Here is a 26,619-nt window from a genome sequence, read left to right as displayed (position 1 = left end):
GAGTTTCCTCAAAAAGTTAAAAATGGAACTCCCACGTGACCCAGTAATTCCACTTCTAGGACTATATCCCAAGAAACCAGAAACACCAATCAGAAAGAATATATGCACCCCTATGTTCAGAGTAGCACAATGTACAATAGCTAAGACTTGGAAACAGCCTTAGTGCCCATCAGCAATTAGTGGATTAAAAACCTGTGGTATGCCCTGGCCATTTTGGCTCAGTGGATTGAGCATCAGCCTGTAGACCGAAGGGTCCCAGGTTCGATTCCAGTCAAGGGCATGTACCTTAATTGCAGGCACATCCCCAGTAGGGGGTGTGCAGGAGGCAGCTGATCAATGTTTCTCATCGATGTTTCTAACTCTCTATCCCTCTTCCTTCCTCTCTGTAAAAAATCAATAAAATATATTTAAAAAAGAATTTATAAGAAAGCAACAACTGTGGTACATCTACACAGTGGAATACTGCGCTGCTGTAAAAAAGAAGGAATTCTTACCATTTGCAACAGCATGGATGGAACTGGAGATCATTATGCTAAGTGAAATAAGCCAGTCAGAGAGAGATAAATATCACATGATCACACTCATTTGTGGAATATAATGAGCAACATAAACTGATGAAGAAAAATAGAGCCAGAGACAAGGTAGCACTGAACAGACCGTCCAACCTCAGAGAGAAGAGGTAAACCAGTAGCAGTTAGAGATAAACCAAAGGACTTGTATGCATGCATAGTAGCATAACCAATGGCACAGACACTGGGGTCATGGGGGGTTGCCTTCAGGGTGGGAGTGGCCGGGGGCATCAATCATGGAAAAAGGAGACATATGTAATAATTTAAACAACAGCAACAAAATATTGATGGATATAAAGGGAGAGATGGACAGTAATACAGTCATAGTAGGGCATTTTAACACCCCTTTGACATTAATTAAAAGATCTTCCAGACAGAAAATCCACAAGCAAATGACATGTATTAAATGACACACTAGATCAGATAGATTAAATTTATATATTCAGAGAATTTCACCCCAAAGCAACAGAATACACATTCTTTTCAAGTACACCTGGAACATTTACTAAGATAAACCACATGTTAGGACACAAAACAAGTCTGAATAAATGTAAGAAGATTGAAATCATATCAAGCATCTTCTCTGACCATCCTATATAATAACAGAGGGATATGCTAATTAGCCCATATATGCTAATTAGTCATGACCAAACATGCGAATTAGTCAGTATGCAAATTGACCATCACTCCAACACACAAGATGGCCGCCCCCATGTGGCCACAAGATGGCCGGCAGAGGAGGGCAGTTGTGGGGGACCAGGCCTGCAGGGGAGGGCAGTTGGGGATGACCAGGCTGGCAGGGGAGGGCAGTTGGGGATGACCAGGCTGGCAGGGGAGGGCAGTTGGGGGTGATCAGGCCAGCAGGGGAACAGTTAGGCGTCAATCAGGCTGGCAGGGGATTAGACTGGGGGTGATTAGGCTGGCAGGCAGAAGCGGTTAGGGGCAATCAGGTAAGCAGGCAGGCGAACAGTTGGGAGCCAGCAGTCCTGGATTGTGAGAGGGATGTCCGATCCTGTGGGATCGGGCCTAAACAGGCAGTCGGACATCCCTCGAGGGGTCCCAGATTGGAGAGGGTGCAGGCTGGGCTGAGGGACACCCCCCTCAGTGCATGAATTTTGTGCACTGGGCCTCTAGTAATGGTATAAAACTAGATAGCAATCCCAAGAAAAAAACTGAAAAGCACACAGACATGCAGGCCAAATAACATGTTACTAAACAATGAATGATTAACATTGAAATCAAGAAATAAATAAAAAGATACCTTGAAACATATAAAAATGACAACACAACAACCCAAAATCTATGGGACTCAGAAAAAGAAGTTCTAAGATGAAAATTTATACCATTGAAAGACTACTTCAAGAAACAAGAAAGATCTTAAATAACAACTAACACCAAAGTAATATAAAGGATTGTAAGAAAATGTTACAAGCAACTCTATGCCAACAAATTGGACAATCTGGACAAAATGAATAAATTCCTAGAAACATACAATCTTCTAAAACTGATCAAAAAGAATCAGAAAATCTGAATAGATAGGTTACAACTACTAAAATTGAAGTAGCAATAAAAAAATTCTCAGCATACAAAAGTCCTTGATGGAATGGTTTCACAGGTGAATTTTACCAAATATCTGAATAAGAACTAACACCTATTCTTCTTAAACTACGCCAAAAAAATTCAACACGATGGAAGAAGAATCCCAAGCTCATTTTACAAGGCAACTATTATTTTAATTCTAAAACAAAATAAAAGCACTACAAAGAAAGAAAAGTTGAGGCCAATATCCCTAATGAACATAGATGCTGAAATCCTCAACAAAATATTAGCAAACTGGATCCAGCAATACATTAAACAGATCATACAACATGATCAAATGGTATTTATTTTGAAGAAGCAAAGTTGGTACAATATCTGCAAATCAATAAATGTGGTACACCACATAAAGAAAATGAAGGATAAAAATTACATGATCATTTCACTAAATGCATAAAAAGCATTTGGTAAAATCCAGTACCCATTTATGATAAAACTCTCAGCAAAATGGGAATAGAGGGAACATAACTGAACATAATAAGGGCCATTTATGACAAGCCCACAGCTAACATCATACTCAATGGATAAAAACTACAAGCACTTCCCTTAAAATCAAGAATAAGACAGAGATGTCCATTTTCACCACTCTTATTAAACACTAGAGGCCTGGTGCATGAATTCGTGCACCAGTGGGGTCTCTTGGCCTGGCCTACAGGATCAGGCCGAAAACGGCTTGGCTCTCCGACATTTCCCAAGGGGTCCCAGCTTGTGAGAGGGCTCAGGCCAGGCCGAGAGACCACACTGGTGCATGATTGGGGCCGGGGAGGGACTGTGGGAGGGCTCCAGAGCATGTCTGGACCATCTCGCTCAGTCCCGATCAGTCAGACCCCAGCAGCAAGCTAACCTACCAGCCGTAGCGTCTGCCCACCTAGGTTTCTTTTGCTGTACAGAAGCTTTTTATTTTGATGTAGTCCCATTTGTTTATTTTCTCTTTAGTTTCCATTGCCCTAGGAGCTGTATCTGTGAAGATATTGCTACAACAAATATCTACTATTTTGCTGCCTATGGCTTCTTTTTTTTTTAATATATATATATATTTTATTGATTTTTTACAGAGAAGAAGGGAGAGGGATAGAGAGTTAGAAACATCGATGAGAGAGAAACATCGATCAGCTGCCTCCTGCACGCCCCCCCAGTGGGGATGTGCCCGCAACCAAGGTACATGCCCTTGACCGGAATCGAACCCGGGACCCTTGAGTCCGCAGGCCGACGCTCTATCCACTGAGCCAAACCGGTTCGGCCCTATGGCTTCTTCTAAGATTTTTATGGTTTCCCATCTTACATTTAAGTCCTTTATCCATTTTGAGTTTATTTTTATGTATGGTTTAAGTAGGTGGTCTAGTTTCATTTTTTTTGCAAGTATCTGCCCAGTTTTTTCAACACCATTTATTGAAGAGACTGTCTTGACTCCATGGTATGCTCTTGCCTCCTTTGTCAAATAGTAATTGAGCATACTGGGTTGTGTCAATTTCTGGGTTCTCTGTTCTGTTCCACTGGTCTATATGTTTGTTCTCGTGCCAGTATCAAGTAGTTTTGAGAACAGTGGCTTTGTAATATAGCTTGATACCTGGTATTGTGATCCCTCCAACATTGTTCTTCTTTCTCAACATTGCTGCAGCTATTTGGGGTCTTTTTTTATTCCAGATGAATTTTTGGAGAATTTGTTCTAGGTCTTTGAAGTATGCCGTTGGTATTTTAATGGGGATTGCACTGAATTTATAGATTGCTTTGTGTAGTATAGACATTTTAATGATGTTGATTCTACCAATCTATGAACATGGTATATTCTTCCATTTGTTCATGTCTTCTTCTATATCTTCTATCTCCTAAAAATGAAACTGCCATTTGACCCAGTAATACCACTTCTAGGAATATATCCCAAGAAAACAGAAACACCTATCAGAAAGGATATATGCACCCCTATGTTCATGGCAGCACAATTTACAATATCTAAGATTTGGAAACAGCCTAAATGCCCATCAGCAGATGAATGGATTAGAAAACTGTTGTACATCTACACAATGGATTACTATGCTGCTGTAAAAAGAAGGAATTCTTACCATTTGCAACAGCATGGATGTAACTGGAGAGCATTATGCCAAGTGAAATAAGCCCTTCAGTGAAAGAAAAATACCTCATGATCTCACTCACTTTTGGATAATAAAGAACTTTATAAACCTATGAACAAAAATAGATACAGAGGCAGAGAATCATCAAACAGACTACCAAACTACAGTCTAAGAGATCAACTGAAGGACTTGTATGCATGCATATAAGCATAATCAGTGGACGCAAGACACTGGGGGTCGGGGGGTGGTAAGGGCATGTGCCAGGGGGTAGGGGTGGCTGGGGGAAGGTCAATGGGGGGTGGGGAAGGAGACATATGTACTACTATTTTTAATACTTTAAACAATAAAATAAAATAAAATAAAATAAAATAAAATAAAATAAAATAAATTAAAATAAAATAAAATAAAATAAAATAAAAAACTCAGAAAATTATAAGACACTGAAGAAAGAAACTGAAGACTATACAAATAAGTGGAAGCATATATGGTGTTCATGAATAGGCAGAATTAACATAATCAAAATGTTCATACTACCCAAAGCAATCTATAGATTCAGTGCAATTCCTATCAAAATACAAATAAATGGCATTTTTCATAGAATTAGATCAAATAATCAAAACATTTACATGGAGCCACAAAAGACCCTGAATAGCCATAGCTATCTTGAGAAAGAATAACAAAGTTGGAAGAATCACTATACCTGATATCAAACTACACTACCTACAAGACCATAGTAATCAAAACAGAATGGTACTGGCACAAAAACAGACATATAGATCAGTTTAATGGAACAGAGAGCTCAGAAATAAACCCACACCTTTATACTCAATTTGATAAAGAAGACAAAAAACTTACAATGAGGTAAAGATAGTCCATGAAATAAATGGTGTTAGTAAAATTGGACAGATATGTGCAAAAAAATGAAATTGGGCCATCTTCTTACACCATACACAAAATAAACTCAAAATGATTAAAGACTTAGATGTTAGAATCAAAATCATAAAATCCTAGAAGGAAACATAGTCAAATCTCAGACATTTCTTGTAGCAATATTTTTTCTGATATATCTCCTCAGGCAAGGGAAACAAGAAAAAATGAACAAGTGCATTACATCAGACTAAAAAGTTTTTGCAAAGCAAAGGAAACCATCAACAAAATGAAAAGTTGACTCACTTAATGGGAGAACATATTTACCTATGATACATCTGATAAGGGTTAATCTCCAAAATTTATTTAAAAATTTATAAAACTTCCCCCCATTGAGGTCAGGGATACAAATGGTAGAGGAAGTGGATGGTACTAAGAGCACAACGCAAGGAGGCCTGAAGAGTAGGATATAATGTGGAGGCCCAGAGCTGATAGAGCATGTGGTATGTTTAAAAAACTGAATCAATTTAGTAAATAAAAAATTTTAAAAGCACACAATAAACAAAATTCAGGGTACTTGGAGTGGAGAGAACTAGAAGACAATGTTGTGAGATGAGACTGGAGAGGTGGGCGAGGTTCAGAGCTTGGGAGGGAAGGCAAAAAGAAGACATCCTTCTTAATAGCATAGAATGCAAGCACAATACTTTGTTATTTTTTAAAAAATTTTTCTCTTTATTTTATTTTATTTTTTGAGAGGCAATGAGCATTTATCTGATATTTTAATATTTTTAAAAAGTAATAGCTATTTGGGAAACATTCATTCACGAAGAAACCCAAATAATGTCCTAATTAGAAGACAAAGACAATGAGTATTTATGAGAAAAAGAAGGAGAATAATACCATCAATACAAGGAAAGCATTTCTGTTGGTGCAGATAGCACAATATAGTTACATTAATTCTAAATAATTCTTTTAATTTTCAGTGTGGTCATCATCACTCTACTAATCATAATAACTGTTGTTATTTTTATCTTTGCAAATAGTTCTTTGGGGCACAATGTTACTTTAGATCCAGTCCAAAATCTATTTCACCCTGTTTATTCCAAAGGTTTAAGGCATAAGATGTGGAAGATACTTCCTCTGGAATGGCAGCTGCAGCTCCATGTTATTTTTATATTATTTTTAATTTAAGTATACATAGTATGCAATATTATAATATCATATTAGTTTCTGGTGTACAATACAATGATCTGATATTTTTTATACCTTATAATGTGATCACTCCACTAATCCTAGTAATAAAATGTCAACGTATAAACTTATCACAATATGATTTTCTATATTTCCCTTAACCTTTTTCACCCATTCCCACTCCCCAAGCTCCCTTCACCTTTGGTAACCATCCCTTTGGTCTATGTTTCTATGAGTCAGTTTTTGTTTTGTTTATTCATTTATTTTCTTTTGTTAAGATTCAACATAGCCCAGCTTGTGTGGCTCAGATATTGAGCATTGACCTTGAACGAGCGTGAACCAAGAGGTCACTGGTTCGATTCCCAGTCAGGGCACATGCCTGGGTTGTAGGTTTGATCTGCAGTAGGGAGTATGCAGGAGGTAACCAATCGATGTTTCTCATCGATGTTTCCATCTCTCTATCCTTCTCCCTTCCTCTCTCTCTAAAATCAACAAAAACATATTTTTAAAAAGATTCAACATATAAGTGAAATCATATAGTATTTGTCTTTCTTTGACTTATTTCACTTAGCATAATACCCTCTAGGTCATCCTTATTGTGTCAAATGGCAGAATTTCATTCTTTTTTATTGCTCCATAATATTCCATTGCATATATAATTCATGTCTTCTTTATCCATTTGTCTGTTGATGGACACCTAGGTTGTTTCCATATGTTGGCTATTGTAAATAATGCTACTTTAAATTATATATCATTTTGGCCAATAGTAAACCATATATTATTATAGATTTTTATAGATATTAGCTCATTTAGTTCTTTTTCCCATCCTATGAGACAAATATTTTTTATCTTTATTGTTAAAAGTATTGCAATTGTCCCTTTTCCCCCCATTGACCTCTTGCAGTCTTCCCCTGCCCTCCACCCCAGGCCTTCACCACCCTATTGTGTGTGCGTGGGTTATGCATATATGCATACAAGTTCATTGGTTGATCTCTTCCCACCCTTCCCTACCTTCCCTCTGATGTTCAATAGTCTGTTCAATGCTTCTATGTCTCTGGATCTATTTTTGCTCATCAGTTTACTTTGTTCATTAGATTCCACATATGAGTGAGAGCATGTCATATTTATCTTGCTCCGACTGGCTTATTTCACTTAGCATAATGCTCTCCAGGTCCATCCATGCTGTTGCAAGTGGTAAGAGTTCTTCTTTTTTTATAGCTGCATAGTATTCCATTATATAAATTAGACATGAGGAAACTCAGGATCAGAGAGTTTAATGACTTGCCCAAGATTACACAGAGACAGAATTGGGACTGAGACCCAAGGTGACTGACTCCAGAGTTTGTGTTTCTAAACAATCCATAATACAATCTTTCACTGCATAAACATTTCAGTCAATGATAGACTGCATATACATTAGTAGTTTTAAGATTGTAATGGAACTGAAAAATTCTTATTGCTTAATGACACCATAGCCCAACCTACAAGACTTTAAAGGATTTACCAAGGATGAGGAAGTTGCAAAATTTTACAAGGCTGGGGCATTGGCTAATAAATACTTGTTGGAACTGGAACAGAAACACGTAGCTGAAGAAGAGGCAAGAGAAAAGGACACTTCAGGAGAAGAAAATGAAGAAGAACCTCCAAGAAAATTCACAGTAAAGGGGTTAGCAGAAGCTTTTTCAGACCTCAACAAGCTTGTTAAAAAATTTGCAAACCTGGACTCCAACACCAAATGTTTTAAAATTAATAGAGAGGGATGTTCATGGTACTTGATCTGCTTACAAGCAGGTCCATGATAAAAAAAAAAAAAAACACAAGCAAACACCCATAAACACATTTCTGAAATGAGTGACACCTCCTCAAGAAGAGCCTCAAACAAGTCCTTCAGGAGGCATTCCAGAAGGCATTTTTATCTTCAGAGATGACAGCTCCATGTGTATTATTGCCCTAAAAGACTTTCCAGTAGGACAATATGTGGAGGTAGAAGAGAGTGATATTGATTATCCTAATCTGTATAGGCTCTGGCTAATGTGTGTGTTTGTGTCTTATTTTTTAACAAAAATGTTGACATTTTTTAAAATAAAAAATTAAAAATAGAAAAAAACTTATAGAATAAAGATATAAAGAAAGTAGATATTTTTGTACAGTTATACAATGTGTTTGTGGAGTAAGCTAAGTGTTATTTAAAAAGAGTAGAAAAGTTAAAAATAAAAAATTTTATAAACTAAAAACATTACAGCAAGCCAAGTTTAATTTATTATTGAAGAAATAAAAATCATTTTATAAAATATTTTTATAAAATAGCCTAAGTTTAGAGTATTTATAAAGTCTATAGTGATGTACAGTCATGTTCTAGGCCTTCACATTCACTCACCACTCACTCATTGACTCACCCAAAGTAACTCCCAGACTTGCAAAGTTCATTCATGGTAAATGCCATTGTTTTCTTTAATACCATACTTTTACTGTACCTTTCCTATGTTTAGATAAGTTTAGATAAATGAATACTTACCATTGTGGTAAAATTGCCTATAATATCTAGTACAGCAACATGCTCTACAGGTTTGTAGTCCAGGAGCAATAGACTATACCACATGGTGTAGGTCTATAATAAGTTATACCATCTAATTTTGTGTAAGTGTACTCATTCATGTTTACACAATGACAAAATCACCTGAAGTGTCCCTCAGAAGTATTTCTGTTATTAAGCAATGTGTCTTCTTGGAATAAGTAAATAGCATTTTCTTTAGAATTTCTGGTGGTACTGATCAGAGGCAAGAAAGTGTTTTAGTATAGAGCTATTGGACTTCAGGACACTCAATTGATGTCCAGAGGCTCATGAAAAACACCAAAAATTAAAAAGGCATGTGAGTACACACATGCAAATTAAGTTTTGTTAAAAGAGGTTTTGATTACTTCTGATTGTGGGAAGAGTAGATTTACTTTCTCCTATTAGATTTACTTTCTCCTATTACCTTCCACTACAGAAAATAAATAGTGGCACCACTCCCATCCATGCCACTAAAGACAAGTAGGGAGGCTACCACTCTGTGGGGTCTGTAACCAGGCAGCACAACACCCTCGCCAGCCTGGAGTCAGAGAAGGCCACATAAGGAACTAAGACTTTCATCACTGCCAGCTGGTCACGAGATGAAACCCTCATTCCCCACAGTGTCAGTGCAAACTACATGAGGAACCTGGACTTCTGCCCACAACCAGCAGTAATGAGGCACTTCTCTCTCTTCCTACTTTGGTGAAGTCAGAGGAGGCCTAGTAGAAAGTAAGAACTTTCACCATTGACCAGCAGTCATAAGGCCACCCCACCCCATGGTGTCATTAGATGCCATGTGGAAAGCAGTAATGAGGCACTCTTACCTCTCCCAGCCAAGGAGTTATCAGTAGTAAGGAGCCAGAAATGCCACCCTAACCCAATGATAATGAAGATACCACTCAACTTTAAGTGTCAAAGGAGGTTAAGTAGAGAAATTGGACTTCTACTTCCACCTTGCAGTAACAAGGTGCATTCCCCTGCTCTGCCAAAGCAGTGTCAGAAAAAGCAGAAGATTTAAATAAGTTCTGGATTCACATATAATAGTACCAAATATATTCAGGTTTCAAGTAAAAAAAAATCATTCATCACACCAAGAATCATGATCTCAAACTGAATGGTATCACAAGAGTTTAATATGCCCAAGAACATCAAATTGTCAATAGTAAATATGTACAGACTTTTGTATATCAATTATACCCCAATAAAGCTGTTGGAAAAAAAAGATAGTTAATAAGGGCTAACATCAAGATTACAGAAATATTAGAAATGTCTGACAGATTTTTTTGAAGTAGCTCCATAAAAATACTTCAACATGTAATGGCTTACATGCTTGAAACAAATGAATAGAGTCCCAGATAAGAAATAGAAAGCCTCAGCAAGAAATGGAAGATATAAGAAAGAACTAAATGGAAAGTATAAAACCTTTAAAAAAATGCAATAACCAAAAGGGGGGAAATAAAACACCATGGATGATCCCAACAGCAGAATGGAGGGAACAAAGGGGAAAAAATAGTGAACCTAAAGAAAGAACAATAGAAATTGCCCAGTCTGAACAACAGAGAGAAATAATCTGGAAAAAATTAAAGAGTCTCAGATTTCTAACACTCATATCATTAGAGTCTCAGAGGAGAGAATAAAGAGGGCAAGATGAGAAAATTACTCTAAGGAATAATGTTTGAAAACTTGCAAAATTTGGCCAAAGATATAAAACTATACACTCAAGAAGCTGAATGAACCCTAAACAAGAAAAAAAGCCAAAGAAATCCACACTAAGACACATCATAGTAAAATTTCTGAAAACTTAAAGACAAAGAAATCATCTTGAAAGCAAGGAGGAAGAAATGACATCTTACTTATAGAAGGGAAACAATTTGAATGACACAATTTTTTCATAAGAAATAATGGATGAAAAAGATGAAGGGGAATATAGTCAATAATCATGTGATAACTTTGCACAATAATAGATGGTTACTCGACTTAGTGGAGTGATCAATCATATTATAAGTTCACACTCAAAAATTAATCAACCATATTTAACAGGCTAAAGAAGAAAAATCAATGGTAATATTAATATATGCAGAAAAAGAATTTGACTAAATTCAGCATCCATTCATGATTAATATCTCTCAGGAAAAAAAGAACAGAAGGGAATTTCCTCAACATAAACAGCATCTAAAAATAACCCCTAGAGCTAACATTATTTTGAATGGTGAAAGAATGATTGCTTTCCCACTAAAATCAAGGCAAGGATGTCAGTTCTCACTACCATTACTAAACATAATGCCGTAAGTTCTTATCAGTGAAGTAAAGTAACAAAACGATATAAAAGATATATGGATTGGAAGAAATAAAACTTTTCCTTTTTGAAGATAACATGATTGTCTACATAGAAATTCCCAAGTAACATACAATAAAATCTCCTAGAACTAGTACGCAAGTTCAGCAAGATCACTGGATATAAGACAAACATACTAAAATCAATTATTAGCAATATACTAGCAATGAACATGAAGTCACCAAAATGAAAAATTCAATCTATAATAATAAATCCATAATATGCAAATTGACTGAACGGCCAAACAGCCAAACAGGGGAATGACCATCCAGAACACATTCTGGATAAAGCCGAGGCAGCAGCCAGGGCAGTGTTTGTGAGGGCCGAGGTGGCCGGGGCCTACCCTTGCACAGATTTTGTGCATCGGGCCTCTAGTACAACCTATAATTGATCAAAATGAATATTTAGGTGTAAATCTACCAAAATATGTGCAGAACTTGTATACTGAAAACTTCAAAAAGGTGTTGAAAGAAACCAAAAATATCTAAATAGATGGATAGTCATATTGTGTTTATGGGTTGAAAGATTTAACATAGTAAAAATGTCAATTCTTGCCTGGCCAGAATGGCTCAGTGGTTGAGTGTTGACATACGAACCAGGAAGTCATGGTTTGATTCCTGGTCAGGGTATATGCTTGGGTTGCAGGCTCAATCCCCAGTGTGGGGTGTGTGGAAGGCAACAGATCAATGATTCTCTCTCATCATTGATGTTTCTACCTCTTTCTCCCTCTCCCTTCCTCTCTAAAATCAATATATATATATTAGTATATATAGATGTCAATTCTCCCCAAATTAATATACAGGTTTAACATAATCCCACTTAAAATCCCAGCAAGATTTTTTTGTAAATAAAGACAAGATTATTCTGTGTTTTATTTGAAAAAGCAATAGAATTACAATAGCTTAAAACAATTTTGAAAGATAGGAATAAAATTGGAGAATCTCTTTACTAAATTTCAAAACTTAGTGTATAGCTACAGTACTCAAAATTGTGATATTGAAAGAGTGATGGGCACATAGAATGATGGAAAAGAATTGAGAACCCAGGAATTGACCCACATATATGCCCAAATGATTATTGACAAAGATACAAAAGCAATTCCATGGAGGAATGATCCTTTCAACAAATAGTACAGGAGCAAGTGGACAGCCATAGAGACAAAACATAAAATAGAACCTTGGCCTGTCTTGCACCTTATATAAAAATGAAATCAAAATGGTTCATGGACTTAAATGTATACTATAAAACTTAAAACTTTTAGGAATATACTTTAGGAAATAGAACTTGACAAAGAGTTTGTGACTTGACACTAAAAGCACAATTGAGAAAAGAAAAATTAATAAATTAAGCCACATCAAATTAAAAACATTTTTCTATGAGAAAGACCCTGTAAAGAGGAAGAAAGGATAAGCCACTGACTGGGAGAATATATTTGCAAATCAAATATCAAACAATATCTCATGTACATATTGTATTGTGTGTTCACCACCCAAAGTAAAGTCTCCTTCTGTCACCATTTATACCCCCTTTACCTGCTTGTACTTCCCCTCACCCCCCTTTCCCTCTTATAATCATCATACTGTTGTTTGTGTCTATGAGGGTGTGTGTTGTTGTTGTTGTTTTTTTAATCCCTTCACCTTTTTTTACCCATGTATTATAAAACCATACACCTGAAACCTATATAATTTACTTAACCAATGTCACCCCACTAAATTCAATAAAACTTTTTTAAAAGCCAAAATGCTCATAGTTATCTATAATAATAAAAGTGTAATATGCTTAATTAGACCAGACGTCTAATAAAATGTACACTGGAAACCTATATGATCTTATTTACCAATGTCACCCCAAACAACTTAATAAAGGGAAGAGAAGAGAGAGAGAGAGAGAGAGAGAGAGAGAGAGAGAGAGAGAAGCATTGATGTGAGAGAAACACATCAATTGGGTGCCTCCGGCACATGCCCCACCTGGAACCAAATTCACACGCCTTCAGTCTGTGGGTCAATACTCTAAACACTGAGCAAAATTGGGTAGGACAAGAAATTATTGATATATGCAACAACCTAGATGAACCTCCAGGGAACTATGCTGAGTGGAAAGAAATCCAATTCCAAAAGGTTATCCTATATAATAAAAGAGAAACATGTAAATTGACCGTCCCTCTGCCATGCTCACCAGCCAATCAGGAGTGGGTATGCAAATTAACCTGACAAAGTTGGTGGGTTAATTTGCATACACAGGTGCTGGGTGGAGAGCAGAGCAGGAGAACTGGCGGCTTGGAGGACTTGGCAGAATGGGAGGCCATGGGACAGAGACAGAGCAGGAAGGAAAAACCAAGATCAAGGGGAGCACCAGGAATTATGGGAACAGTAGTTCTGATGGCAGATAGATCTCCTAGACACTAGAGTAAAGTGAGCCTGGAGCAAGTTACTGTTGCAGTGGGGGATGGAGGGAAAGCAAAGGTGAGAGACATAAGTAAAATCAGAGTGTCTAGGAAAAGTTAAAGGAAAGATATCCTAAAACTTCCAGGAAATCTCCACCAATGAAGCAAAGGGGGAAAAAAGCCTCTATTATTCTGTGAGCAACAAACCAAACTGAGTTGGGGGTCTCAGACAATTCGCTCATGTGATTGCAAAGACAGACAGAAACTCCTGGATTGGAGAGGGGTCCCCTAAGGGCTCCTAGGTTGGAGAGGGTGCAGGTCAGGCTGAGGAACCCCCACACCCCCTAGTGCACGAATGTCATGCACTGGGACTCTAGTACAATATAAGATGCAATTTACATATTCTTGAAATGACTAAATTATATAAATTGAACAATAGATTAGTGGTTACCAAGAGTTATGGAAGCTGGGGGAGGGGGGCAGAAGCACAGGAGGGAAGTGAGTATGACAATAAAAGAGCAACATAAGGAATCCTTGTTGTAGTAGAAATATACTGTATGTTGTCTGTATCAATGTCAATATCCTATAATATTATACTATAATTTTTCAACATGTTACCATAAGAGAATACCAGATAAATTGTACTTTGGATCTCTCTGTATTAATTTTTATAGCTGCAGGATAACCTATAAACTTAAAATTAAAAGTTTAAATAAAAGAGAGATTTGAATTGTTGAACAACCATTAAAAACAAACAAATAAAAGACAAGTGTTAGGAACATCAAACTGTATTCCATAAAAACAACAAATATTTTATTGCCATTGCTGCTATGCCTTAAGGCAGTCTGTAATCTTCAAGGTGTTACCTCTTATTACTTTCTCTTGGAATTGTAAGCAGCTGATTAATCATTTTTAATCTTCCTTATCTTTAAATTTTCAATTTCCTGAAAATTGACCACATAAGAACAAAATATTATCTAGGGTGCAGCAACAGGGATCAGAAAAATATTGCCTTAAGAGCTAAATATAATGAAAAGAAAGCTGACCAGGAGTTTAAGAAACTGCATCTAGTCTCAGTTCTGTCACTACGTATCAGGGTAATCTAGGAAAATATACTTATTTTCTCTGCATCTCAGTCACCTCATCCACAGGAGAATGATTTTTTAAGGAACTCTTTAGCTCTGACATTCTAGGAAATCAATGGGAGGCTGCCCCGGGGAAGATAATTTTCCCAACCCTGAGCTAATTGGACTAGCTGTGTGAATATCTGTAATGACTACCTCCTCTCCAGAAGTCACTGTGGTTTTAGGGCCTGTTATATCTGCTGGACATAGCAGACCTGAAGTTGCAGATATTATATTTTGTATAAATGTTAGGGGAAAATCTTGGACAGCTCAAGAAAAACTAAGGGGTGACATAAGAATTTCATGCCAGGCAACTGTATGGTTGACTCTGATCTCTGTGCTGATCACAATGTGAATTTCAACTTAGTGGCACTGGGGGAGGATCTAGGTGCCTTGAACCAACACCAAAAGAAAAGTTTTCTGTGTGCCAAGATCAAGAAGTGTCTATTTAACCTGAGGCTTCTGAAACTGAACTCAGGACCCAGACAGATAAGGATCCTGTTTCACCAGTGACCCAGAGAATACAAAATTAGTTGGTATGAGAGTGTGTGTACCTATGTGGGTGCCAATATGTAGGAAGGGAAAGCAACAGGGCAGAATGATCATATACAATATGCTACAACAGCCTTCTAATTGACTTCCCCAATTTTCTCCTTACTTCAATCCATCTACCACATTGACATCAGATTCATTTCCTAAATCTATATCATATTTTCTGTTCTAGCTCAAAAATGTTTCAACAGCTCCTCATTATATTCAGAATAGTCTTAACTTCTGGCACCTTTCCAGATTTGACTCCAATCTATCTAATCCAACATGATCTGTAATTATAGTTTAACTATCTATCTCATACTCCTCTCTGACCCAACCATATACTACTCCACAAACAAATCATTTGTCACTCCCAAACAATGCCATGTTACTTTGCATATTTCTTCCCCTACTGCAGATCTGCCAACCCCTTCTTTTCAGAAGTCTTACTTGACCACTCCATTTGGTGCAGATTTCTTTCCTTCCATGAACTCCTACAGTAGTTTGCATTACTTTAAATGGAGGGGAATTTATTATCACAACTAGGTTCATAGACCTTTCTGTCTTACGAATATTTCTCCCAGCCTTGTTACTACACAGTAAAATCTTTGTTTTGCTTGACTTTTCAAGGGTGTATTGAACTGTCTCCTGAAGCTATGAAGGCAAAGGCAGACCCTCATACTATTTTGTATACTCGATAGTGGTAATAATCTTACACACGTAAGGGGCCCTCAAGTTTTACTGATTTTACATTGCTCACTAGCGTTGAATAGGTGGGTCCCTTCTCCATCTTCCTTAGCTCAAGTTCTCCTCATCACTGTTACAGCCAAGAACCACTGCAAAAGCCCCTTCAATGGTTTCTACTGGGATGATTGGGCTTTCTACATGTGAACATGACTAATTCCCACCGCCCCCCCGCCAAACAAACCACCAATGGTTCCTCATTTCTTAAATAAAAGGCATAAGGCCTTTAAGGTGACACAAGAAGAAAACTCATTAGAGCTTCTTAAAAGCTGAGAGAATATCTTATTCATTCGTGTATTGAAACCTCCAATTCACCCCCGCCAGTGCAGTGTTGAACACATAGTGCATACTCAATAAATGCTTGATGACTGAATGAATACATAAATACATTTTAAAATCATCAAATGTCAGAAATAGGAGGAAGTTTAGAGAGTGTGGGCTTAGAGGTGTGGTTTAACCCACTTGATTTACAGAGGAAAATGAGGCCCTGGGTGATTAACCCTCAGCCAATGTTTATTCCATCCTTATATACGGCACTAAACTTTGGTAAATGATAGAACAGCCTCCTAAATGGAAATGTGGTGCTCATTCTCTGAACAACTTTAAATTTAAAAAACATAAAGAATCCAGGGATAGGATTCATTGGTCTTGAATAGAAAATGTTACAACTTGGCACAGTGAAACAAACAGCGTTATTTCCCTCCTTTTCAGTAAATTTTTTAAAGTTCCAGAATCAGTTATCCTAAATAAACTTACAAAATGTAATGGAGACAGGGAATGTCCAGGGTTTAGAAAGTAGCAAAAATGACTTGAAATGTTAGATGTGGCCTAGCTTTCTCTCAAAGACCACTTTACCCTGGCACTTAGGATGTACACAGCAGGCTCCATCAGGAGTTGGTTCTGTATTGGAACCCCATGATACAGTAGCCTCATAACTGCTTGGGTTTTCTGGAATGCCAAGCTTTATGGGAACTCCACTCATAACATAATAGTAACTTTCCCCTCTCCTTGTCAGTCAAGAGATAACTCTCCCAACATCAGGTGATCTTCAGATGTCCCTATCTCTAAAAGAACCAAGATTTGGAAAGTGGTCTATGTCTTTTACGGTTCTCAGAAGACAGAAATAACTTTGGAGCAAAGGAATATTCTTTTGCCTAGATATACTTTTGTTTTGGTGCCCACCCTTCTTCCTAGGGATAACACACAGATCACTGTGTGTGCCTTGACATCATGATCACAAAGATTCTCCTCAGCGTGGAAGTAACAGGTGATTTAACCATTTAGAAAGTTGTACCTATATTGGGAAGAGGTTGAGACTCTGATCATAGGAAGGTAAAAGTCCTTCAAGTGTCAAAAATGCAATAAATAGCCCTGGCCAGTGTGCCTCCGTTGTTTGAGCATCGTCACATGCATGGAGAGGTCGTCAATTTGATTCCCAGTCAGGAGGGCACATGCCTATATTGCAGGCTCGGAACCCAGTAGGGAGCATGCAGGAGGCAGCCAATAGCTGTTTCTCTCTCATTGATGTTTCTCTCTTCCTCTCTTTCCCTCTCCCTTCCTCTCTAAAATGCAACAAAAACATATTTTTTAAAAATGCATTAAACAGATATACTCTTCTGCGTTCCCAAACTAAAGTTGCATGATATCAAAAGTTGTTTAATTCAAAAGTCCAGGAAAATATTTTCTGGATTTATTATACCTTTTCAGCTTATTAACCTTCAAAATTACAAAGGTTTTCTTCTTGCTTCAATATTACCATAGTGTGATATCACTTTCTTGTGCCCTAAAAAATATGTATCCTAACATGAATTGTACAGAAGCAATCACTTTGGAGCTTTTAAGAACAGAATTTGGTGTGGTGATCATATGCACTTACAGCTTATTCTGATACATATTGAATCATCTACACAGAAATAACTGTGTTTTATGGTCTTTGGGAGGCATACATGAGGAAATCAATATAAATGACTAATTCTTCAAACTTTGACATATAACTAGATGAAATGCTTAGTTTTTCTTTTTGTCGCTAGACTTTGGGTTGAGGTACCTGGCATTTCCAACCCCTGCATATTCTCTCATAACCCTGAGTCTCCACTCCTGACTACTCTAGGAACAGTCAGCTTCTCCTTGTTCCTTATTCTGAAGAACTGGCCCTGGGTATCCAAGGGACTCCTAGCAGCACAAAATCTGGGTTTGGTCCAACCAGATTGACAGTGGATGGAGTGGGAGTGTGGGGTGAAGGTTAGAGGATATTCACAGGGAAACAAAGGAGGCATGGCCAGGGAAAGGGGTGGCTTTGTTCTATATGTATGGGACTAGGAGAAGCAAGGTAGGGGAAGAGGTGAAAATCCAAGTGGACCTTTCGATGGACTCTGTATCTACAGGATCTTCATGTTTTCAGGCAGGTTGAGAGCCAGAGTTCTGATAAAGGCTGTGAGCTTAGGCAATAGCCACAGTCAAGAAAGGCTCCAATTTTTCAGGTGCCTTGGCTCCCTGCAACCTCAGGGAGTAAGTAGGCAGACACTTATTCATCCATTCCAGAGGCTTGTTGACATTGGAGAATGGCAACCCTATATTTGATTAATCTTTTCTCTATTAAGGAGAATGAGAAAGAGAGCAGAAGGGCACTAGAGCATGGAAAACCAATATTGCTGATTTCATACTTAGATGTTGGATGTTGTTTTGTCCTATTTACCACTAGAGCTTATTAGGGCTAGGACCATGTCTTACTCACTCTTGTATCTGATACCCCCATCCCACCCCTGCCTAGTGCAGTGTCTGGCACATACTAGATGCTCAATAAATATTTGCAGACAAAAAAAAAGGTTATAGATGTATGGAATTGAGCAGGGGAGTACAGATAGTGGAACTGTTTGAGATTATAGCAGACCTGGAAAACATGGCTGGGTCATAATCTTTACTTGTTATATTATCCCAAAGGGAAAGAGTAGTAGTGATATGAGACCATAAAAACACTGCCTATTCACTAGTGCTTAAGTTGCATTGATAAGTGTTTGAATTAGACTGCAGAGGTTGTATAATTCTAGCTATAAATATTAGCAATTTAACTACTATTTTGTTGTTTTTTCTTTATCTTTTGAACATATTTATTGAGTTATAATTGATATATAATAAACTGCATATATTTAAAGTGCATGAATGTATGTATACATATATATCATCTCCATGAAAGTGTCACAACAATTAGGAGAGTAACCATATCCATAATCCCCTAAAGTTTTCCTCTTGCTCCATTGTAATACCCCTCCCTCCTCTTTCTCCTACAGACAACCATGCTTTCTATCACTAAAGATTATCTTGTATTTTCTAGAGTTTTATATAAATGGAATCATTTGGGTCTGTCTACTTTTACTAAGAATAACTATTCTGAGATTCAAATATGTTGTAGCATATATCAATAATTCATTAATTTTTTTAGAAGCTCACATTGTTTTATTGCCTGGAAATGAAGTCATCTAGGCAAACTACTGAGATTTTTCTCCCTGTATTTATTTATTTTCTTTTTTCATTGTGTAAAATTTTACATATGTCTCCCTTTTCCCCAATTGACCCCCCCCCAGCCATTCCCACCCCGGGCAACCCCCACCTCCCCAGTGTCTGTGTCCATTGGTTATGTCAATATACATGCATTACAAATCCTTTGGTTGCTCTCAATCTCCCCCCCTTCCCTACCATTTGTCTCTGAATTTATTCTTGTTCATCAAATAATGTTAATCATTATATCCCACATATGAGTGAGATCATGTGGTATTTATCTTTCTCTGACTGACTTATTTCACTTAGCATAATGCTCTTCAGTTCCATCCATGCTGTTGCAAATGGTAAAAGTTCCTTCTTTTTTATAGCGGCATAGTATTCCATTGTGTAGATGTACCCAAAATCTATGGGACACAGTGAAAGCAGTCTTGAGAGGGAAGTTCATAGCTCTACAGGCCTATCTCAAAAAGCAAGAAAAAATGGTAATAAATTATGTAACCCTACAACTCAATGAGTTAGAAAGAGAGCAACAAGAAAAGCCCAGAGTGAGGAAATAATAGCCCAGAGGAAGGAAATAATAAAGATCAGAGTGGAGATAAACGACATATAGACCAAACAAACAAACAAAAAACAAACAAACAAAACAATACAAAAGTACAACAAAACCAAGAGCTGGTTCTTTAAAAGTATAAACAAGATTGATGAACCTCTAGCCAGGCTCACCAAGAAGCAGAGAGGACCCAAATGAACAAACATAGAAATGAAAGAGGTGAAGTAACAACTGATCCCACAGAAATACAAATGATTATGAAAAAATACTATGAACAACTCTATTCCAACAAAACGGACAACCTAGATGAAATGGACATATTCTTAGAAAAATGCAAGGTCCCAAAACTCAATCAAGAAGAATCAAAAAACCTGAATAGGCTGATAACTACTGAATAAATTAAAGCAGCGATCAAAAATCTTCCAGCAAACAAAAGCCCTTGTCTGGGTGGCTTTACAGGGAAGTTCTACAAAACATTCAAAGAAGAACTAAAACCTATCCTCCACAGACTATTCCAAAAAATTCAAGAGGAAGGAACACTTCCAGGCTCTTTCCATGAAGCCAGCATTACCCTAATCCCAAAACCAGATAAAGAAACCATAAAGAAAAAGAACTATAGGCCAAATCCTTGATGAACATAGATGCTAAAATCCTCAACAAAATTCTAGAAAATCGTATTCAGCATTACATTAGAAAGAATATACACCATGACCAAGTTGGATTTATTCTGGGGATGCAAGGATGGTACAATATCTGCAAATCAATAAATGTGATACATCACATAAACAAACTGAGAGACAAAAATCACATAATCATATCAATCGATGCAGAAAAAGCATTTGACAAAATCCAACACCCATTCTTGATAAAAACTCTCAGCAAAGTGGGAATAGAGGGATCATACCTCAACATAATAAAAGCCTTACATGACAAACCTACAGCTAACCTCATACTCAATGAGCAAAAACTAAACTCATTTCCCTAAGAACAGGAACAAGTTAGGGATGCCCACTTTCATCACTCCTGTTCGATATAGTACTGGAAGTGCTAGCCATAGAGATCAGACAAGAAGAAGAAATAAAAGGCATCCAAATTGGAAAAGAAGTAATACTGTCCTTATTCGCAGATGATATGATACTATACATAGAAAATCCCAAACACTCCATCAAAAAACTACTAGACCTAATAAATGAATTTGGCAATGTAGCAGGATAAAAAATTGACACCCAGACATCTATGGCCTTTTTATACACCAATAATGAACTCACAGAAAGAGAAATGAATAAAACAATCCCATTTACCATTTCACCAAAAAAAATTAAGATACCTAGGAATAAACTTAACTAAGGACATAAAAGACCTGTACTCGGAAAACTACAGGTCATTGAAAAAAGAGATAGAGGAAGACATAAACAAATGGAAGAACATACCATGTTCATGGATTGGTTGAATCAACATCATTAAAATGTCCATACTACCCAAAGCAATGTGCAGATTCAATGCAATTCCCATTAAAATACCAATGGCATATTTCCAAGATCTAGAACAAACTCTCCAAAAATTCATCTGGAATAAAAAAAAGACCTCGAAAAGCCACAGCAATTCTGAGAAACAATTCATTAATTTTTATTGCTAGGTAGTAGTATTCCATTGTGTAGAGAATTTGTTTTCCCATTTAACTGATAATAGACATTTAGGTTGTTTACATTTTTTCCTATTACCAATATGCTATTATAAATATTCATATATGTCTTTGCATGAAATAAGCTTTCAGTTTTCATGGGTAAGTAATCAGAAGGGGAATGACTGGATCATAAGGTAGATATACAATGAACTTTTTAAGACAAATGCCAAATTCTTTTCCAAACTGGTTGAAGAATTTACATTCCCACCAGGAGTATATGAGAATTCTAGTTCCTCTACATCCTCTGCAACACTTGGTACTATCATCAGTTTTTAGAATTTTAATGATCCTAATCTATCTATATAAAACCTTAATATGCAAATAGACCTAATGGCAGAACAACCAAACAACCGGTTGCTATTATGTGTGCTGACCACCAAGAGGCATGCGTGGAACATGCGGGTGTCAGCAACAGGCAGCAGAGCATGGAACATGGCGGATGTCAGCCACGGCAGGATGATGGAGCAGGTGAGCAGGGAGTGCCAGACCAAGGCAGGGCACCGGTTGCTGTTATTGGGGTGAGCCTCTGGTGGTTACTGAAAATTCTTCGCTTCTGTGCACCACAGTCCCACCCAGTGCTTGCACTTGCTGCAGGCACTGGCCCTGCTCACACCCGCTTCCAGCGCCCAGCACTGACCTCGATCACTTGGCACCATCAGCGAGTGTGAGTGGCGGCTGCCAGCCCCAATTGCCCCTCAGGGTTTCTCCACCTCCCTCTACTCCTGATGTATGATCAAGGATGGCAGCCTGCCACTTGCACCTGCTACAGGGGGTTGGCCCTGCTCACACCCACTGCCGGCACCAACACCGATCGCTCAGCATGATCAGCAGGTGCAAGAGGCGGCTGCCAGCCCTGATCGCCCAAGAGGGTTTCTCTACCTCCTCCTGCTCCTGAGAGGTGATCTGGGCAGCAGACACCACTCACACACGCTGCCGGCGCTGGCCCCAATTGCTCTGCACCATCAGCAGGTGGGAGCGGGGCCTGTGCCATCAGCGTGTGGGAGCAGCAGTGGTGGGAGCGGGGTTGCTAGCAGACAGGGGACCAGGGGCTGCGTCAGGAGGGGCTGGGCAGGGGCATGGAGGATGGGCTGGGACTTGCCCCTGTGCCCACCACAGCCTTGTGGCCCACAGTTCCTTTCAAGGTGCCCAAATTTGTTCACTGGGCCCCTAGTATTGTATAGTAAAATTTCATTGTGGTTTCAATTTGCATTTTCCTAATGACTACTTAAGAGCATATTTTTTCATGTGCATATTTGCTATCACATATCTTCTTGGTGAAATGTTCATTCAGACCTTTACCCATTTTTAATTGTTCTTTATTTTCTTCTTGTTGAGTTTTGAAGGTTCTTTATACATTCTTGATGCAAGTCCTTTATTAGATACTAGAGGCCCAGTGCACAAATTGGTGCACTGGTGGGGTCCAGCCAGCCCATCCCTGATCAGGGTGGATTGGGGCTAGGCCTGTTGGGAGGAGAAGACAGCAGGAGGTTGGCCAGCTGGCCCGCCCCAATCGGGTCCTAATAAGGGCTGGGCCAGCCAGGGACAGGGGCTGGAGATGATTGGCGGATGGGCCCTGCCCCCAATTGGTGTGGAACGGGCCCATCTCAGGGAGGGGCTGCAGGCCGTAGCCACTGGCCTTATCCCTGATTGGAGAGGGGGGGCGATCAGGGGCAGAGCTGGCTGGAGGGAGGAGCCACAGGCTGATCAGGTTGGTGGGGGCTGTTCAGGGATGGGGCCCGCCCCACTCTCGAATGAGGTGTAGTTTTCGATCGGGGGCCAGTGGCCAGGGGGAGGGGCCATGGGTGGTTAGCTGGCTGGCCCCACCCCTAATCAGGGTCGGGGGCGTTAGCCAGTCCCACTCCCTATTGGGGTAAGGGGAGAGATCAGATGGGGGTAGGGGCTGCGGGCTGATCGGGGTGAAGGGGGCCCATCAGGGGCAAGGTGGGGCAGGCCAGGGGGAGGGGCTTCAGGAGCTTGGCCTGCTGGCCCCACCCCCTATTAGGGTATGGAGGATGACCAGGGGAGGGGCTGGCTGCCCTGCCCTTGATTGGGGTAGGAGAAGCCAATTGGGAGTGAGACCAGCCGGGGGGAGGGGCCACGGGAAGTTGGCCAGCCGGCCCTACCCCCAATCAGGCCAGTTCGCTGGCCGCAGTGGGCATCATAGTGACCAGTCATTCCAGTCATTACAGCATTCTGGTCACTGGCTAGATAGATAGATATAGATATAGATATAGATATAGATATAGATATAGATATAGATATAGATATAGATATAGATATTCATGGCAAAGAAAATACTAAAGAAGAGGAAGTCAAATGAAAGGAATATATCAAGGGTCACAGAAAATGTGATATCAGCCTGAATACTTGTTCTATTTTGCCCATTGATTCTTACATCTGCAAGACTCAGCTCAGGGTGTCAGCCTTCCATGACATTTCCAGTGTGGGTTAGATGCCCTCCCATGATGCTTCAGCATGTGGCCTTATGTCTAACATAGCATATGCCACACTACTTGTTCCTTTAATTTATCCCTAACCACTACACTGGAAGGCAGGGATTATTATCAAGTATTGTATTCTGAACCAAATATAATGTTTAAGGAATATTTGTTGTGAATTACAATGTTTGGCACAGTGCTAGGTAGTTCTAACATTGAAACATAGTAGGTATTATCTCAATTCCATAAATGAAAAAAAACAAAGTTTTGAGAAATTAAAGAACTTATTCAAAGTCATACAGTTGGCAAATGGGTGGCAGCAGTATACCTACCTTCAGAATATAGAATCAATCTTAGTCAGAAAAAACAAACAAAAAAAATCACATACTTGTATTTTTTGCACCTTGTAGTAATAGAGCTCCATTTACATAAATTCTGAAGATGAACAATTTTTGTCCCTTCTAAAATATTCCAGTTGGGAGCCTACCTATCCTGACTCTAGAGTAAAAGGCTAAGAATAAAGGAAATAAATGTTTAATTCAAATGCTGTTTAGAAAACTTTATCTTCTAGTATTGTAGTGTGTTGATAATAATAACTAACATTCATGTCAGGTGTCATTCTAAGTACCTTACATGTATGAAGTTGATTTTTGTTGTTATTGTTACATAAATTAACCTATTTATTGATATCTAGAAGTCTTAGTAGATTTTTTAAATTGAAGTATAATCGATATAGAATATTATATTATTTTCAGGTATAAAAGATAGTGATTTAACATTTGTATATTTTACCAAATGATCACCACCATAAGTTTAGTAATCATTTATTACCATGCAAAATTGTTACAATATTATTGATTATATTCCTTATGTTGTAAATTACATGCCTCTGACTTATTTATTTTATAACTGGAAGCTTGTATCCCTTAATCCTCTTCTCCTATTTTGTCCATACTCCCACCCAATCCCCTTTGGCAATGATCAGTTTGTTCTCTGTATCTATGATTCTGTTTCTGTTTTTATTTATTGGTTTGTTTGTTTTACTTTTTCAGATTCCACAGATAAATAAACTAACACAGTATCTGTCTTTCTCTATCTGACATTTCACTTAGCATAGGCTCATTAATGTTGTCACAAATGGCAAGTTTCATTCTTACAACTGATATATATATATATATATATATATATATATATATATATATATTCTTTATTTATTTATCTGTCAATGGACACCTAGACTGCTTCCATATCTTGGCTAGCCTACCTAATAAAAGAGTAATATGCAGATTAACAGTCACTTCACAATAAAGATGGCCACGCCCACAGCCAATAAGGAGGGAATATGCAAATTGACAGGACAAAGATGGCGGCGCCAGCTGTAGCCATGGAGCCAGCAGAGAGCAGGCAGGAAGGCTTGGCATCCTGGGTCACCGCAGCTAAGTCATCCCTGCCATGGAGACTGACAGCAGGGAGGAGGAAGTCCCACCCCAACAGAATCAGCCAGAATCAGCCGTTGGTCAGACAGCTCTCAGCAGCCTGACAGCCAGGACTCTCATTCACCTGCACCTCAGATTGTGACAGCAGGGAGGTGGGACTATGTCTAAAGTACAACTGTTGATACAACGTAGCTCTGCAGCCGAAAGATGCCGGCGTTATTGACAGAAAATGTCTGCAGAGCAGCGTGCGTCTGATCTTGAAAGAAGGCAGCACCTGTGACAGAATGTATCTGAAGAGCAGCTATTGGAAACACATCACTCTGAAGCCGAAAAAAGCTGGTGTCATCAACAGAAAAGGTCTAAAGATCAACGTGCCTTTGAAGTTGAAAGAAGGCGGTGGCGACGACAAAATATGTCTAGACAACAGTCATCAACAAGTACTACCAATACTTGTAGGAACTGCCTTCTCAGCGAAAATGAAGTACATGAGGATGCAATCCTCAAATATAGTTGTGGTGGAATGACTGTTCGATGTGAATTTTGCTTATCCCTAAATTTCTCTGATGAAAAACCATCCGATGGGAAATTTACTCGATGTTGTAGCAAAGGGAAAGTCTGTCCAAATGATATACATTTTCCAGAATACCTGGCATATTTAAAAAGATTAATGACAAACGAAGATTTTGACAGTAAAAATTTCATGGAAAATATTCGTTCCATAAATAGTTCTTTTGCTTTTGCTTCCATGCGTGCAAATATTGCATCATCATCAGGATATGGGCCATACTGTTTTAGAATACACGGACAAGTTTATCACTGTACTGGAACTTTACATTCTTCAGATGGTGTTTCTCAGAAGTTTGCTCAACTCTATATTTTGGATACAGCTGAAGCAACAAGTAAAAGATTAGCAATGCCAGAAAACCAGGGCTGCTCAGAAAGACTCATGATCAACATCAACAACCTCATGCATGAAATAAATGAATTAACAAAATCGTACAAGATGCTACATGAGGTAGAAAAGGAAGCCCAATCTGAAGCAGCAGCAAA

This window comes from Myotis lucifugus, unplaced genomic scaffold (genome assembly GCF_000147115.1).
Source record: "Myotis lucifugus unplaced genomic scaffold, Myoluc2.0 scaffold_2, whole genome shotgun sequence".
In the NCBI taxonomy this organism is placed as follows: domain Eukaryota; kingdom Metazoa; phylum Chordata; class Mammalia; order Chiroptera; family Vespertilionidae; genus Myotis; species Myotis lucifugus.
This window is presented reverse-complemented; position numbering follows the sequence as displayed.